The sequence below is a fragment of the Corapipo altera genome, unplaced genomic scaffold (assembly GCF_003945725.1).
Source record: "Corapipo altera isolate COAL_440 unplaced genomic scaffold, ASM394572v1 2b, whole genome shotgun sequence".
Taxonomy (NCBI): domain Eukaryota; kingdom Metazoa; phylum Chordata; class Aves; order Passeriformes; family Pipridae; genus Corapipo; species Corapipo altera.
In genome coordinates this window covers 15,661,966-15,681,302 of record NW_020884874.1, presented here as the reverse complement: position 1 = coordinate 15,681,302, position 19,337 = coordinate 15,661,966, and the positions used below count along the sequence as shown (strand labels likewise).

At 36.9% G+C, this 19,337-nt stretch overlaps 1 protein-coding gene across 1 annotated transcript in view; it reads right to left on the bottom strand.

Moving 5' to 3' along the window:
• NKAIN2 (sodium/potassium transporting ATPase interacting 2) overlaps nt 1-19,337 on the bottom strand; it is a 301,830-nt gene that overhangs the window by 153,536 nt on the left and 128,957 nt on the right. The gene's annotated exons all lie outside the window — the stretch shown is intronic.

Here is a 19,337-nt window from a genome sequence, read left to right as displayed (position 1 = left end):
AGGTCCATTTTGTGGGTTTTTGGGGTTTTTTTAAAGATAAGAGTATTAGTCAGGGTGAGATGGGAATGTAGCAATTTGAGACATCTAGTCATTAGCATGTGCCATTTATATTGCCAAACCCTAAAATTCAGATTTTCATGAAAATGGCTTCAGATTCACCTGTTTCTCACTTTTTGATCTGTGTACAAACATGATGTTTAGATACCTAAGCTGAACACCTCAAAACCCTATTTAAGAACAGGATGTCATATACTTTTCTGCAGTGGGACATCATACACTTTTCTGCAGTACAGAACAACATTTCTCAAAGCATTCCTACGTTTTCCTATTATGGTGCTTTGGTCGTTGCTTACGTTTTTTACAACACGGAAAAGAAGATGATTTCTTTCTTTAGTCCCTTATGGATGTTTTTTACCACCACACACAGACTTGTTTTATGGAAACTATCAGAGATAAGAGGAAGGAGAAAATATTTAGCAAAAGTTGCTTTAAACATCTGATGCAAGGCCAGGGACTGGATCAGTACAGGGAATTAATTATTTCCCCGGTCTCTGGAATTTGTACTTTGATAAAAAACAGAAGAGGAAATTTGTAGTTTGGAGAGTAGATGCTACCCATGTTATTCTGTAGATTAGAAACATGGAACATTTTTCTGAGTCCTACACTCACTTTAATTCAAAAAAAATCATATAGTAAACAAACCTAAAAGAAATTTCAATGTGGCATTGATTTTACTGAAAGGGCCAAACATTCAATTATTTTCAAGCAAAATATTGTGTAACAAGGTCTTACCTTTTAAATGCAAAAATGTAGACTAATTTAGTGTTAAATTTCTGAAGCTAAAGATTTAAAAATCAATCAATCAATCCCTAAGGTGATTATTACATCAGCCATATTGCATATTTTGCAACACACATCAGTGCCACAGATGAATACATTAGGATTTAAGGTAATAAGGGGAGAAAAATAGCAAATCCTGCATTTACGCAATGAAAACAGTCTAAAGAAAGAGGAAATCTTTTGTGGTGTATATATACTGTGGTGTTTTTTTGAACATGGTGTCATGAGCAGTCTTTGTCACTTATCCACTGCAGCAGTTTGCTCTTGCTCTGTATGAATGCTGTCATCAGGCCCCCTGATAGTGTAGCTGCCCTGAATCAACCTTGGATGATCACTGGGACCGTGCAGTGGTGTGGTTTACTTATGCCTCAAGTTCATCTTTGTTACTTCAAAGGTTATCTGCAAACGTCTATTGAAGACATTAAGGAATTTAGTACTTCATAAAATTTCTCCAGGCACTGGTTCATGACAATTCTTTAAATAGAGGAAAAAAAACTAAAACAGGTGTGCCACTGAACCTGCCTATCAGGTCACGGGGTTCTCAGAGAAAATAAATGCATCCTTATTCGGAAATAAGAAGAAAATTTTTCCCATGTTACCCAAAAGTAATTAACATAACATCAGCAACAACCCATAAAGTGGGAGAACATATATTAAAGGCATATTGAGGAATATTTGTTGCTGGATGCAGAATAATTCCTCTTTTCTCCACAGTTTTCCTACTAGAGATTCAAGAACTGGAGGTATACACACATCTGGCTAGACATGAGCAAGCTGAAAAGGGGAACTAAAAGTCTAATGTACCTTTCAAAGCGAAAGGTTTGTCTTATTCACTCAAGAAGGTCAAGAACATGCTGGCTCTTACTAAACTCTTCTACTCCCAGATGTGGAAGGAGTGGGAGGACAGGAGGTAGAAAACATATCCAGATCACATTTAGAGATCATGCTCTGCAGCTGGTGGGACTTGTAATATCAGGGGTCAGCTGCACCCACTGTGAGGGAATATAAATAAAAGGGTCTCCTCTCAGCACATTGCAGCATTTGTGGTCCATCTACTCCACTTACTGAAAGGACTGGTCAATGCTGGACATGCTGTCAGCGCTGTACTCCTGTGCTTAACACAGGATGAAAGGCTCGAGCCATGCAGGCTGACAACAGGACAGACACTGCGCTTCCCTGTACCTCAGTTTTGACCTCAACTCCTTTCTGTACCACTGATGCACCATTTTACTTTCAAAGCTGAATTATCATAAGCTTTGGAATCAGTTAACCTATTATTTTTAACCCTTTTTCTCCTAAGCCTTGCGGTCATTTATTGATTAGTTCTCTGCCCTGGTATTTCCCTGTAAGGCAGTTGATATGCTTCAACTCATCTTGTCATACAATGAGAATCTGACACAGACCTGGGCAGCAATGATTTGTATTGATCTGACTTCCAAACTTTTACAGAGTAGATATTGAATTTTTAGACAGTTTTGCATTAAGAATAGCCTCATGAAAATAACAGCATAAGGATTACTTTGTCCTTAAAGCTTTCTTCCTAACATCTCTCTCCTTTGTACCACAGCAGCAGTCCCCATAATTCCTCCACTTTCTATAAACCCGTCCTCATCCCTCTGCCTCTATCCACTTACTTTCAGTTCTTCCAACTGTTTGCATATGATTGTCTGTGAGCTGGCATTTACCAAGTACCAAATAAGACAAACTCACATACACAGGCAGTCAGATGCTTTTGATTATTGTTATTTACAAGGGAGACAGGAACCGTGCATATCACAGTTTGGAAATCTATTTCTGTGTACTGAATTTTGTGTATTTCTCCATCACAATTCCTTTCTATTTTGTTTAAGGATGAGCAGCTATATTTTCAGACCTTTTCATTCCTTAATCAACACAAAGTGCAAGGTCTGCTTGGGAGTGGCAAGTTTCCCCATAGGGATTCTATGGCTACCTCCAAGTATTTTTATTGTTCTAGACGCAAAGACTTGTATCTCTGCAGTCGCGTGCTTTGTGACAATTTTTCTCTGCACCAATTACTTTTCCTCTGTGAGATTTATACTTCTTTTTTCCTTTTTAACACACAAATTCTTCACAAAAGATTGTTAGGTCTTCCAGAGGAAACAAAGCAAAGTAATACAAAGCAAATCAACAAACTATAGAGCAATTGCAACACAGAAGCTGGCTTTCAACATGGAGTTCAGCTGTCACTTCTTTATTTCAAAATGCACATGATGCATAAACCGCAATAGGAAGCAGTATGTTTGCTATACCTGAACACAAAGATCAGTTGGAGAAAGAAGAAAACAGATTTTTTTTTCTTAATAAGAAAACTAATAGTTGTGTTGAAAGAGAAGAGAAAGAAGTGACTTGCTTGTACACATAGGGGCGCATAGCTTTTATGTTGGGTTTTGGTAATGTAAGATAGATTCTTAATTTAAAAGAGAAGACTTAGACAAAGAGCACTCCAAAAGAAACTAATTTATCATGATCTCTAATCAATAAATGAAATTCATAGGATTAGAAAAGGTGTCTTTGTGTTTGCAAATTACCAATATGCCATGACATGTATACATTTTTTTTCTACGCATCATGTGAAATAATGGTTACTTGCAAACAGGATAGTTCCTAATTTATTTTTCTAATAATCTAGTCACTGAGTAGCTGTAATACTTATTGATTGTGATTCTTCCCGATCAATAACAGAGTGTCAAAACAATCCTTTAGTTGTTCCATAAAATGAAACTAAAAATTATAAAGAAGTATTGGCTGTATGGAAACAGCACCAAAGGCTTCTTAATTATGCGTTCATTACGTAATGTTACCAACAAAGACTGGGTTGTAGTCCAACCAATTCTAGTCATCCAAAGGACAGATTTCAGTCTATCATCTAATCCAGTCTATCATTCTTATCCAGATGGCCTACAGAGGGTAAGATGCAATGAATAGCCTTCTGAAGATCACAGAATCAGAGAATTATCAAGGTTGGAAGAGACCTTCTGAAGATTATCTAGTCCAATCATCAACCCAGTACCACCATACTCACCTCTAAACCATATCCCCAAGTGCCACATCCAGAAGCTGTTTGAGCAGTACCTAAAATTTTCATTTTCTTAAGACTCAGAATAATTGCATACTTTTATACTCTGTGGTTTTATGAGCAACAGCAAATAAAGCAAACTCAAATGTTTTCTATCACCTCTACAGGTGTTACTGCAAGCTAACAAAAGAAATACCAAAAAAATCCACAAAATAAACACAAGCCTGGCTCACTAAATAGTCTTTTGACATCCCTTTTCACAGAGTTTGCTCCTTGAGCAAAAGTCTCTATAATAAAGATAAGCTCACATTGTAAGTGCTACTTTATGGCCAGGTACATTGAACTGTGCTAAAGGCAATATTTGTAGTTAACCTTACTGTGCAGATTTCTTACTCTTTTTGAGATAGCTAGAAAGACTATGTTTCTGATGTTTTTATCAGAGTAATACTTCTGTCCAAACTTCTGTCCAAGTTTTTAAAGCTAATAGATTGGAATTTTTTAAATTAATTTTCTTCACATATTGCTGATTTTACTTTGCTTACAGAGAGCTTTTGCTTTACCCATTAAACTGTCTTTATCCCAGGAATTTTCTCACTTCTAACCTTTTGATCATCTTCCCCGTTCCCCTGGGGAGGGGGGGTGAGAAAGCGTCTGTGTGGAGCTGAGCTGTCCACCAGGGTCAACCCACAACATACTTGTTTTATGGTCAGCTAAATAGAGGTATAATGCCTCAAATTCATTCTAGCTTTGGCTATGACTTAAAATGCAAAGTTATACACATGAAGTGAAGCCTGTTCTCTACTTTCTGGCTTTAGAATACAAGAATGTGCGTGAAGATAGAATCACAATAATTTGCATTGTCATTTACACAAACCAAGGGTATTCTTATTACTGGTCTCACTGAAATTGTCCAGTAAACAAGTGTAAGCCATAGGCATGTTCAGTCTTTATGATAACTGCAGATAGGCAAAAATGAAGTAACCCCCACTGTTGTGGCTGGGGTAGTCCGACTTGGAAAGACACACATTTTCTTTCTGCAGAGCACTCATGGCTTTTCTGTGGCATGTTACAGTAACTGACATGTGAAGAGGGTCTTGTTTAAGTGATAGTATATAAAGATTCAGTAAAATACTTAATCACTATCCTCCTTCTATATTTTAAGATTTGAAAGTTTCTGTTAACTGTTCTTGACACATTTTTCTTCTACAAATTCATAAAAATGCTAAGGCCAAAATATCAAAGGGGAATTCTAAAGCCTACTACCAAATCTGTGCTGTCCACATTTTCAGAGATGATCACATATTTTTACTTACTTGTGAGCACAAACAGTTTAGGCATCTCATAATCCAGTTTTGACTTATGAATGCACAGCATGCTTTCAGAAATATGCTCGCATGTGTAATTAAAAGATATGGGGTAATGCTTGCAGCTCCTGCCAAAGCATTCATCAGAGAGCACCCCGGAGAAGGAGATGAAAGCAACCAGAGCAGGAGCCAAACAAATTGGTATATGGGGAAGCAACAGCAGGAGCCCAGAGCAGATAAAAGGTTAATGCTCCCACTGGTGGGAGCAAGATGGGGACTGTATCTCAGGCAGGGCTTAGACCAGGTCCTGAGATTTGCATGAAACAAACTGGTAAGTGTGAGTTACCAAGATACAGTTCTACCTGGGGACTTGTGGCGATTTCCTAAGCCATGTTTGCTTTTCTCTCATGGTTTATGATATCATTGGAAACCCTCATAAGCAAGATACCCACTATTTAATCTCTATCTTGGGTATATAACAAACAAATACTTGTTTACAGCAAGGATGACTTAAATCTAGTCACATTTGAACTCAAGGACCTCCAGAGATGAAAAGCAAAACAATAATCTACAGCTTTCCAAGCCCACCAGAATACTTTGTCACAGAGATGGAGGGTGGGGGGGAGTGCATTTCAGTTTGTATGTCTGTGAAAGGAAAGGAAGGTGCTCAGGTGTGGGGTTAGGTTAGGCATGTGGGAAGCAATGAAAATCCATTTTGAAAGACTTGCTATCACACAAATCCTTAAGTCTGTGTGAAATGTTTGGCTAAATTCCATGCAACACTGAAATTTGAGGGGAAAGTCTTTAGCCATTAACTGTGATATAATTAAGTTTGAAAGCTTAATGAGAGAGGGAAAACAGCATTTGGGGGGCAAGTAATTTGCATAGCCCACTTCTTCTACAGGTGTCTAATTGGTAGTGATACAGGTTTCATTAGAATATGTAGCAGGTTGTGGAACCATCTAAAATTCCACTGAAGATAAATGCATTTTGTTATCAGCAAATGTAACTACTTGCACTGGGAACCAACACCAGAATATCCTGTATGACAATGAAACTGCATTCATCCTTTCGTGCAGCTCTGAAAAAACCACAACACACAAAGAATTTTGAACATCTTGTATGTTGGAGAGAAACTAGTTTAAAAGACACAATTATGGAAATCTAAAGTTGAGGTGGGTAAATCTACAAGTTTTATTAGTGCTATATTTACTGTAGTCCTTGCAGGAGCAAAGAAGGCAACAGAACCACAGTCTGAAGTCAATGGACTTCTCTACTTTCAAGACACAGTATAAGAAGGTAAAGAAGGTTTGTACTAAATCCTGTGTGCAGGAAATCAATTCCTAGATATGCTGTTATCTTGCAAGTGTGCAATATTTTTGCATGGAAAATATTAAGTATTGTTGCCTGAGGAGAAAATGGTCCTGGGCTGGGAGTGGGTAAGAATTACAAGCTACAAACCAAAAGGATAAACTTTTTTTAGAACACCTCACTCGTTTTTAAAATTGAGTGTGATTGTAAATACATATAGAATACATATGAAAACAAATATCATACTTAGGTCTTAAACCCACAAACATAAGTGAAACTAGACCAAAGCAATCAGCTAAACAAAGCCAAAGTGAAAGGTGGGAAAAACAGGAAGCACACAGTTGCAGAGTTAAAGTATCCTACACAGAGTTAACTTTATCGACCTCTCACATTTAAATTATGTTATGTTCCCTAGCCTTTGAAGTGTTTTTGTCTTATGCTTGAAATTGTGAGCCCTTTTGCATAGGACTTTCTGTCATATGTTCATAGAGCACTTGGCAAAGAAAGACTTGGTCGATGACTGATGCTCTTAGGCAAAATGCTTACACAAAGAGGGTTAATTAATAAGAAAGCATCTGGCTTGCTTATTATTTGTAAGAGGTAGAATTCTTGTGTATTTTGGAGAGAACAGAAGAGGAACTTATTCTGTTCGATATTTTTGTTCTTCTAACAGTAATAAACCTGAAAAGTGTTATCACAGGTGCAAAAAAACCTCTCAGTTCTCTGCATGCTATGTGTGAACACAGGGAGGCATTTCCATTAATCAGAAGATGATTTCTTATAAGAATCATAACAGTTTACTTGCACTTCCAATAATAGAATATATTGGGGTGGGGTTTTTTGTTGTCTTGGTTTGGGCATTTTTTTTCCTTCAGGAAATGCACAGAAATTTATAATGGAGAGACAGGCAGGCACCTCACTGACTGGTTCAAAGGATGCCTTAGCACAGAGATAGAAAACCTGATAGATTTATTGTGTTCACATTTGCTTTCAATAACCAGGGCTGATCATGTCTTTCCTGAGCTTCCTGGCTGCCAAGCAATGGAAAACCACCAAAGCTAAATGTGCCATCCACTTTGAGTTCCCAGCAGTCTGAAGATTACATGAGTTTCTTAGTTGACTACAACGAACTTTTCTGTAGGCTTTAATACTTTATAATAATCACCTGCTGGCTGCGACCTGCCACAGATCCTACATTACATTATCTGTCCTTGAAAAACTGTTATTTTCAATTACAGCTAGTGTTTCACATAAACTGTGTGTTCCAAAATCCCATATTATGTGTATTAATTAGACAATAAATAAAGATTTAAAGCTCTGTACTTAACTATGTATTACAGAAATTTCTTTAGAGTAGTTTTCTAAGAAAAAAAAAAAGGCTTCCAGCATCCTACTACCTGTCTTGTTCTTTTCTCTCTTTCTCTATAACTTCTTCTTTCCTTCTCCCATGTAACTTGTAAACCTGCTGGCAGGTTTTTATCAAATATAGCAGACACATTTAGATATTAAAATCATACAAATTTCATAAAGAAATAAAACGGGAAAGAAGAGAAACAGCCTATTACTACGTCCACAAAGGGAAAGGTTAAAATGTGCCTACAGCTTTTTCTGCAGGTTGGCTTGGTGGTCCACTGGGCAACACAGGCACCTGGACTAGGCAAGCAGCACAATCATAGCTTGAAACTCAGCACAACCAGCTTTTCTTGCCCAAACTGGTAGGTAGCAAATGTGAATGGGTGTTAAGCATTGTGTAACTGCTTTTGGTTTGTTTTTTTGTTGTTGTTGGCTTTTTGGTTGGTTGGTTGTTGCTGGCAGATGAGGTATTATTACAGCTGAAAAGTGAGGGTAGGAATGATTTGGTGAAGAGCTGAAGGTTTATTCCTGGAGGTCACAAAAGGAAAAAAAATGAGAGTACTGTGGAAAAATAAGTCTTTTGGGCAAACGGCAGACACAGCAATGACTGTAAAGGATGCAAAATCGCAGTAAGACAAATCTTATGAGTCACTCTGCCTGTGTAACAACTAGTTTTGCATTTGCTTATTTATATTCCATCCTTTTCAGCTTCTGCACTTCACACATTGTTATTCTAGGTCTAAGATCATGTTCTAAACAGTCAAACTAACCCATCCCCCTTTTAACTATCAGTATAAAACAAAACTTTTCCAGCTTCATGGAGGGCTGAATGCATAAACATATTTTGCTTGTCCAAGCACTGCAATAGAACATTAAAAAGTGAATATTTAATGCATTTACTGACTATGGAGAACAACTTTTCTTGATGAATACGGTCATTCTGCAAACTATCCCTGAGCAGGCTGTTTATTAAATCTCTGTATTTGCTTATTTGTAGTAGTTTATATGCACAGATTTTAACGTCCTGTAGAATTTATTCATAACTGGTCACTATGATTATTTTGTATGTACTCTATGCACTTTGATTAATCATCAGAATCAATGGTATTACTTCTGCTCCAAGAATGGATGACCTATGCATTATAAACAGGAAAAAAGCCTTGTTGTTTAATCAATTATACATGAATATCCATTGTTTTTGATCACGCTTGCGATAAAGCCAAAAAAGAGGCTTTAATAAAGGGCTATGATGCCTTCCACTAGCTATGAATACTCTATAAATCTATTCTTTCTAGTATTCATGATTCATTCCCTTTCTTGGACTATTTGCATGAATAAGGTCTTCCTTGTACAAATGTGTGTGAATAAAAACACTGTGAGTGTGACTGAAATAAATCAGCAGATATAATCACAGAACACAGGCAAATATCTTGTTACTTTGTGTACCTCCAATTCAAATACTGAGAGAAGTCTGCTGGCTATTTTAGACAAACTCAAGTTCCTAAGATTAGGAAGACAGAACTGCTTTATAGTCCTTGAAGACAGAAAGAATCAGAATTTTTCACAGCTTAAGTTACACAGGAAGCCAGGTCTGCATTGTTCATTAGACTGTGAATATCTTGTAGTACACATTGCATTTGAAAAATGTATAGCATGTATGATACTAATTTTCATAGAAGAACAGATTTCTCTGCCTATTGTATGCATAAAGCAAGAGACAAACAAGAACTTGAGGGATATTTTTTCCCCCCGTTTTACCTATATTAAATTCCAAGAAATAACACTGGGTACAACGGAGTATACACAATGGAGTCACTACGAAAAAAATATTAGTTATACTTGTCATGAAATATATGTTATATGAGACTAAAGAGCAATACTACTTGGAAACAGAGCAATAAATTAGAATTAAAATGCTTTAAAATGCATAATTATGATGCATTAAGCTGAAAAAAATGGGATAGAAATATCCATGCTCTTCAAAATGTCAAGTTGAACACCTTGCTGAGAGCCAGACTGCTTAATGTATGGGAGGCTTTCAGTTCTGAAATTCTAATGCAAAGAGGACAGCATGACAGGATGTTATAACTTTATAAAGAGGACATGAAAACTGTAACATTTCATTAACATTAAATCATTTACTAACATATTTGAAGAATTACATTTTTGAAGTCTGATACTTTTTTCCAAGTGAACACAGGCTAAAGTGTCACATTCCTGAAACCACTGCTGTGCTCAATGTCTTAGTTAAGTATGTAAGTCAAGGGTCTCTGTGTTTGAGAATATCAAAGCAAGTCTGTTACTTTTTTTGCTAATAAAATAAATAAATCTTGTGAAGTATTTTAAAATTTAGTACCTTTTGTTCTTTTTCTTCCTGCTCCTGAAGTCATTGTAAAATTTAGCAAAAGCTCCTTTTTATTATCCAAATTCTTGCCAGAAATTTAAGGTTTTTTGGTCAATATAATTATCCAAAAAAAGACAGTTTTATTCACTGTGGGCTATGGGTAATTCTCCTTGCTGACTCCACTGTTGAAAGGCTTAATTGTGGCACTATTATTTGTGATGAGTGATTCCTCACTTCATGAAAATAATCCCCAAAGACAGTAGAAGCAATTAGAATCAGACTCCACAACCAACCACGGTAAAACACACTCAAACTTTGTGATCTCTGCTTCTAAATATAGTGCTGATTGAAGGGCTATGGAGGCCAAGATAAGTCTGTATAATTCTGTTTGCTTTCTCTATATCTTTTTTTTTTTCCCTAAGGATAACTTGATAAAAGTAATCAGTTTAATACAATGACCTTGCTTCCAAGACCTAGGTTACTGGAGATGATTTTGTTTGCATATGTAAATGTGATTATTTCCTGTCTGAATGCGTATAGCTGCAGACCAGACCACAATATGTAGACAGAACAATGATTCGGGGGTTTAGGCAAGATATCAAAACAGCTGTATATCCTAATTTGTCACACACATCCATAGAAAAGTCTCCCTATAAATGTACATGCAATCAAGATTTCTCCTGTGGAATTGGTTACTATTCTATTAACTAGCCAACAGAATATAAAGGGAAATAGGGCATGCTAAATGCCACTAGGATTTCAGAAGTTGCAGAATTTTCAGCTCCTTGGAGAAAAAGCGTAATTTTACCAAAAATTTAATTTTTAAATTTTGAGGGGAGTGTTAATGGGATATTTCACTTTCTGCTTAACAGGAAAGAGAATTTCAGGCTCTTCCACCAAGTACAAAGATACTGTCCAGTGACGTTCTGTACAGAATTCAAAATAGCATACAATCATGGTTTAACTCCTGCAAGTGATGAGGGCTCCTCCAGTTCTTTAGGGAAGGTTAATTACTTCTATTTCATAAATAAGCCCTTTGAATTTATCTACCTAAAATTTTCAGTCATAGTTTTCACTGCGACTTTGGTTTCTCTCAGATTAAAAAATTATCTGCTAAGATTTTTCTGGTCATTATACTGGAGTAAACACATGGAATAAATTGAGTTTCCTGTGCACTTTTTTCTTGGATAATAATCTTTTTTTCTTGGATGCATGACTTTGGATTTTGTATTGTTTGCATTTTTCAGATGAGCCTATTTCACCAAGAAATACAGATTAATCCATAAAGCTGACTTGACCCTGGGAATTTTATTTGGTTGCTTATAATTAAGTTTCAGTCCTAATCAGATCCCAACCATGTCCAAATCAGACATGGAACTCACAGGGCTTTAATCCCACAAATGACCCTTTATGGCTTTTAAATAAAACAGACATTTTTGTCATACCACCATTTGCAGAAAAACTGTCAGGAGTATCATTTTCATTTTCTATTTGTTCTCCTTACAACTGTAAAAAAATAGAAATAGTTGCTTTATTAATCTCAGGGACAAGCTAACACAATTACATTTTTGTGAAATCATGTCTAAATCCCAAAGTCAAAATTTATACAACCTTTCAGCATCTAAAATAGGAAGTATTGTCCAAAACCACAGTGAAGAAAGCTTGAACAAATATTTGCCTTTTGCTGCCTCTGGAATACATAAAATTTGCTACAAACAAATCCACGGGCATCACTGGGCACTAACACTGTCCAGACCCCATTGCCAGAACAGCACAATGGAGTTAAAAATGAAAAGCTAATCTTAAGCATCTTGAGCTAATTCTTGTCAGGAACCTACCTTGGGGGATGAAGTGTTTCCAGGGGCTTGCAGAAGTGATCAGGACAGACCGTTTTGTTTATACTCTGCCTCATGGAGGAAAGAGAGGCAAGGTGACATGAATGCTGGCTGCTGTTGAACCGGAGCAGGACAGTGGCTTGCCCATGGTCTGGGCAGAAAGGCAGTCTCCTGCCAACTACTCGCACAGAGAAGTGAGTTTCCCAAAGCATGAGATATATGTAAATGCACCTGTCTGACAGACAGGCACACATCATGAGGTGGTTTGCTAGCTTCCACTGCTCGTGTTTTCTAGGTTTTCTGAACGAGTTGACAGACTCAGTGTGCTGAAATATGCCAACAATCTTATGCAGTAACAAGGTCTTGTGTTCATGCATATAGATTTTTTTTCTGTTTTCTAAATTAATGATTTCAAATCAGTAATTTCAGATGTTATTGTCAGTTCAAAAATAATTATATGACTGGAATAAATATTGTGTATTAACCTTTAATTTATTCCTGGGAAAAGAGCTTTGTCTGTTTTATTTATCTAAGATATATCAAAACAATCCAACTCTGACTGCTACTTCCTTCAGTCTTACCAGATAGAATGTGTCTAAAGAGAAACAAATGGGCGACTTTGCTTTCACCTTGACAAGGACCAATTTTCCTCTTCTCTTGGAAATGTTTTCTCTTCCCAGAGTTAGAATTAAAGCACAACCTTTCCAAGCATAAAGACTTAAGAATAATATATGTGTATTCTACGTGCACTTACATGCATATTCTGGTCTTTATTTGGTATGTGGCACTGCACAGTGTTTTAAATGATGATGTGAATTACATGGCTCATAAGATTATGACAAAAATTGTCTGAGGGGGCTTTGGCTCTAAAGGTGTCTTATATTTTTTTTCTAACTAGCAGTTGACAAGCTTGTTAACTTAAAAGGAGATGCTGCATCTCACTGAATCCAGCTGTATAAATATTTTAACATCGTAGCTGTTTTCCCTAGTGCTGCAGCACATGGTAGTTTCAACGCCTAAGCACATCAGTATAATTCTTGTTTCAGCTAGGAGGTGAGGTAAGTGAAAGAGAACAAACATGTCTAGTGGTGAAGGGAAGGCAGGTGAGAGTCAGATAAGAAAGCAAAGGATTATTTAACAAGTGACCAGCTTGGTGCTTCAGCTAATTTTGTATTCCATTTTTAAGTCCCCCTGGGGTGCTTTTTGGGATTTAATGCTAAGGTGCATTAGTGGAACATAATCTTATTTTTAGTGATTGCAAGTATGCTTCATTCAGAATCATTTATACAATCAATGGTAATTCTCATTGAAAAGTATTTAGTCCAGACAGAGAATCTTACTTTCAAAGTAAGAAACTGCTACTAGATACTCTTACTTTTCAACAAGGTGTTAAATTCATCCTTCAAGTACAATTCTGAATGTGCTTTAGAAAGAAAAAGAGAAAATTCAGGAAGATATTATCAACTTCTGTGTAAACTCTGGTAAGGAGGCATGCTGCTCCAGCTTGCAGCATAAGAAAAATGCTTACTTTGAGACTAAATATTTTTTTAGTCAAATGTAAAGGGCTTACTATATAACATACAGGGCTGCTATACAACTACACAGAAATAACTTTGTGTGATAAATGTGAAGCTTTATAGAGGCAAATCCTTGCATCCATCTACTCAGTTTCCTATTCACTTGTTCCATGAATGGCAACTGTAACCACCTCATGCCACAATCTTTCCCTCTTCTGGAAAAGTCAGAGGTTTCCACTGACTGAACAGAAACTCCACACCCCTACAAGAGGTCCCTTTGGCTGTGTTTGTTGCCTAAACAAATGAATGGGTTTATGAAATGAAACCTCTCTGATTTTCACTTCACTAGTCGTACCAGCCTTGCAAAACTATAAAACTATCAAAACTATAAAATCTATAAAAACTATAAAATCTGTACTTTTTCACAGTTTTCAAATTATTCTGTTGTGTTAATGTCTAGTACAACTGAAAAGCCACTGTTTTAACATACAAACTATAGAGTACATTGAGAACACTTACCCCATGTGTTTGATATTATTATACTTTATGAATAAGAACTTGGTCTGGTCAGTTACAGAACAGTTCTTAAATATTAACAAAACACACGTTTTTCCTAGTTTAACGCAGGGAAAGCAAAGCTTTCTGGTGCACTATTGCAATACAGGTCCTTTAATACCATATGACTTGTGATAAATTATTGACTACATTTTTCTAAATAATGTATCTTCATCAGTTCAAAAAAATCAGTAAAGCATGATAGGGCCATCTGCTACTAGCTTGAATTTGAAACGTGTGGTCCTGTACATCTAAAAAAGAGAGCACTGCTAGCATTGAACTAAATATTTCTGGAGTAATGAATATAGTCCTATTGCAAAATAAGATGAGTTTCAAGAAATTGAATTCACACACAGGAGCAGGGCAGACCACATCTAAACCTTCAGCTTACTGGATAATGAACTGGATAGCCTTGCCTCCAACCCTGACGCTGGACATGTTCTGCTGTTCACCTGGATGGACCCTGGACATGACCCATTACCTCTTCTTGTCTAAGGCTGTCAACAAGAACTTTCACTGCTGCCATGTGGGCTTTGTTTTGAGCTGTGGGACTGTGCCCCGGGCCCTGAGGGCACTGCTTGTTTTGTGGTCAGCTGGTTTGCCTCAGCTTATCCTCCCATACCAGATCAACCCTGCTTTTGCTACCCCCTCATCCAGCCTGTACCAGATGACAGTTTGGACAGGCACTGCCTGCCTATGGGAAAGCAAGGCATTGACAGAAATCCTGAATGTTTTCTATTCTCATTTTGTGAAAGCATGCAACTTTGTCTTGATGTCTTTTGCTTGCATTGAACAAGAATGTGAAGACTAAAGTGTCATAAAATAAAATCTGTTTACAAGTTGCCTACCATTACAGCTGTTTACAACACATAGTCTCTTTTCCAGGTACCTTCTTCAATCCTTTTTCCCCTCCTGTGCTTCTCTTCACTCCTGAATATGAATTCTGCTCTGAAATTTCTGAACTAACTTACTGGTACCAGATATAAAACTATACAGAATAATTAGTAAAATTACCTGCATTCTTAAAGTTTTCTCCTTTAAAAACCAAGGTTGTTCTTAGTTATGATGGCCAAAATAATATCCTTTTTCTTTTGTTCTTGCCAAAGAGGAAAGACTGCTCCCAGTCTAGGACAGCTCTCCCTATTATAATACTTTAGTGTGTGGTGGTGTAACATAACCAGAAGCCGTTGAAGCTTACCCTGTTGCCTTTCACTTGTTTTATCTTAAGTGTGGCTGAACCAAAGAGTATTCCTCAGTTTCAGAACCTCAGTTCCTTTGTTATTAAAGGATTTGGGCTTAACTTGATATTATCTCAACAGCTTGTTTGTAGTGCTTGTGGTTCCTCTGATAGACATTGCATAATACTGTTTGGCATGAGAAAATGTTTTGCCCTTTTGGTCATTCCTGACAGCCTTTGTTGAGCTTTTCCCATATTCCTTCTTCTGTGTTTATGAGGTGCTCTCCTCCCTGTTGGAGCACCCTAACTACTCAGCTAACCTTGTTTGTTCACATACAGAAAACACTTCATCCTGGATGGACTGACAGGTGTGAACAGGATCACTGGACTCACAATGATACCTTCTACACATTTTGAAAAACTTTTCATGTGCAGTGCAGAACCTCACTTTATGTAAATATCTCAGTTTCCCAGAAGTTGTGCAAGTTTCAGCATGGCCAGTGTTGCCTTTTCTTCACTGATTTGCCATTTTCCTCATGAGTTGCATCAAAACCAATAAAGTATTAAATATTGTAGTCCCTTGTGCTATGCTGCAGGACCTATTTCACATTTTTCTTACTCTTCCCTAGCACTATGCCTTTGTTTTCCATTTGCAAGCTGTGCATGCCCCTTGTAACTCTTCTCTCTCAGTTCGACAATATTTTGGTGCTGCACTGAAATTAAATAAATGGATTTCTTTGTCCAGCTCCCTAGCACTTGGTACCACTGATGTTTGCAAACATCTACAAACCTTGTCTTTCTCCAGAATTTCTTAACAAATTACTGTATGTTGCTACTGGCCTCCTAATGTTTTCTTTTTCTAAAATGTTAGCACTTGGTCATGCTCCTTCAATATGATACTTTGTCTTTTCAGTGTGATAGGGGTTAAAACGCATCTGCCTCCACAAATCAGCTGGAATAAAATTTTTACTGATCTAATGGCATAGTTGCAAAATGCAGCAGTCAAATGGATGTCACCTCTTGTAACAAATGCGATGTTTTGGAAGAACGTAATAATAAATATTCTATGGACATATAACAGATCCTAGGGTATGTAATGGAATAGTAAAAAACTACTGCCTCAGTGTGCTAGAAGGCTTATATGTGTTTCTGTGCATATACATGCATTACAGCACATGGATGTTACCTATATCTATAACTTCAGTAGAGATTAACAAAATACATATTGCTTTGGTAGGATGGGGACATTAAATTAGAACAAAAAATCATAAACTAAAGAGAATTAGTTCCTACAGGTGCAATAGGCAGCGTTAGGAAAGGAATGTGTGATTGTAAGCTGCTTATTACTCTGTGATCTATTTCTTCTGTTCTTTTACTCTGAACAAACTGTACTATGGTCTAAAAGCCTGGCCATCCCTGGGCAATTTTGACATTGCCTGAGAAGGAGCTCAGATGTTGATGTTGGTCTCATATAGCCCTGGTGGGACAATCAGAACACAAGAAGCCTTGAAGGGATGGTTAGTATTATTTCTTACCCTCTTCCCCCCACCGATAGCAAGTTAATATTTTCCTTCCAGTCATGCTGATCTTAACAATATCTTACTGGACATTGCATGACTAAACACTTAGTGTTTCTGTCCTGCTGATTGAGCTCTTGAAACTTAGCTTCTGTTCTCCAACAGGGATTGTCATTTTTTAACTTTTACCGTGGCTAGCTTGGTCACTCTTGGGAGTCACTTTAGTGTAGTTATATTAGTTTCTTTGAAATAATGCCTCCTAGAAATAGGTGTTACAAATCTCACAACTGATCTTCACTCTGGTACTTTTCAAAAACTTTGTATTCTTTCAAAGTGACTGGTGCAGTGTATCCTAAGAAGAGAATACTAAGGAGCAATGTTGGAAAGATGGAACGGCTGTAATGAGTCACACCAAAAAATGCATCCTGCCTTGTATCCTGTCTCTGTCAATGACCAGAAGCAGGTGCCTTGGAGGCAGATAAGAAGGTGCAAACATATTGCCTTTAACTCCTAAATTACTCTTACAGCAGGATGTATTATATGTTTTAATAATCCTTATAGAATTTATTCTCCGTGATAACAATTTCTTTTCATTAAATGTAATCAAAATTGGGAGAAAATATCTAGGGCTACTAAGGTTCTCGAAAAACTAAGAAATAGCTTTGATAAACACCTTAGAAATTTTCCAGGTACAGCCTTGTGGCAGCAGTAGGGATAAATAACTTGCTGAGACGCATTGGTTCCAAAGTAAACCCCAAATTTTTTTAAAATGTTATCACTCTAGTCTTTATTGATGAAATCTCTTTCACTCAACCTTTTAGTTTCGCTAACACTGAACTAACAAAAGTTTCTATAAAAAGAGATAAATAATCTTTGACTTTGTTTGCTTCTGGAAAGAAATTTTGTTTTTCTCTAGTCCCTACAGAGGGAGTCTGCAGTGATTTACTTTTAGACTGGGCACCTGATACCAGCTGCAGATCAATTTCCCCTAAAAGACAGGTTGTTTCCAATCTATTCTCTCCTGTGTGACAGCACTCAAATAGTTGCCAGCCATTTGGTATTTAGAAAGTTATGTCTAGCCACACTGTCTCACTGACTTCCTAATCTGTTCTTTAAAAGGAGTAGTAATGAATTTTATCTTCATATTCTCATTGTTTTACCCTTATCCCTCATACTGGTTACAAATACAGATTTAATTTTTGTTACCATCACTTTCCTGTTTATTCAAGGTTGTTTTATTCTCCTTGAAATAAGGATATAGGTAGTCTGAGTCTTTCCTTGGTGCCTGTTGCTTTGTTCCAATATGTTGCTTTCTTTCCTTATTAATCACTCTCTCTTCCTTGCTGTGAGAGCTACTTTTCTTCACGCAATGTGCACTGTGTAATTACATTAGAGGACCTTTGCTATATGTCTGAATTTTTTCATTATTTATACGAGCTATCTACAAAAGTGATAGAATTAGAGGAAGAACTCTAGCCCTATGCACACAGGCTCGTGTCCTGCCTCTTCTTACAAGCTTCCTTCTTGCAATTGGTGTTTCTTCACCCAAATTTCAAGCATACTGCTCATGTCCAACATTAAAAGATGCTTACACTTCTGACACTGGTATAGATGTTGGGAATAATTGAGGAATCTTGCATCTGTTTTTGAAATACATTTATCGAAGCTCATAAAACTAGACTGATGTCAAGATGGGACTGATTAAGCCACTGTAGCTGGATTGCTACTTGCACTAGAATATGAAATCCTAAGAAGGGTGACAGTGCTTCTTAGGTACAAACAATTCTATAGGGGCAAGGGAGTCTTTCTGCTTCAGTGACTCCTCTACTTGTCATCATTAAAAGAACTCCTGTCTGATCCTCGATTTTTATTGCTACAGGTAAATCAATTTGTTATTGCATTTGATAAAACAGACAGTTAAATTTAAAAAAAAAAAAAGCAGCAGATATTCTCTGCTCATATAATTTCTAAATCAGCCAACAGGAGACATCTATAATGCTATACCATACTCAAAAAGCTCAAAACCTTTCAGTGGCTTTATTGTTTCTATTTTGAGACAATTGAGATTTGAATAAGAAAAATAAATATCAATTGTTACTTTGCAGCAAGGGTTCACTGCTACCAAATGTTTCAGAATTTTCTTAGTCTCCATGTGATACAGCTTCTATCTTGCTGAGAAACTGAATTATCATTTTTAGCCTTTAGGCAGGTAAGGAGTTCCCTTCAAGCTAACTTGAGAAATCACACAAGAAAAATCTTTAAAGAGCAAGTGCTGTTAGATCAGTTCTACCAGTATTTCCAGTGACCTTATACGCTTAGCACAGCCGAGTATTTTTTAACCCCCATCTCTACCTTTTCCCCTTTCAGTTATTGAATTCCAGAAAGAAGTGCAAGACATTAATATCTCAGCTGAAACAACAAAGACTGAATATTATTGAGCTTTCTTATTAAAAGTGGCATTTTCATTAAAATTCCTTTCTTTGTCTTGAAAAATCGTGATACTGTATTATCTGTTCTGATACAGGAGAGTCGCAGCATGTGCCTAGG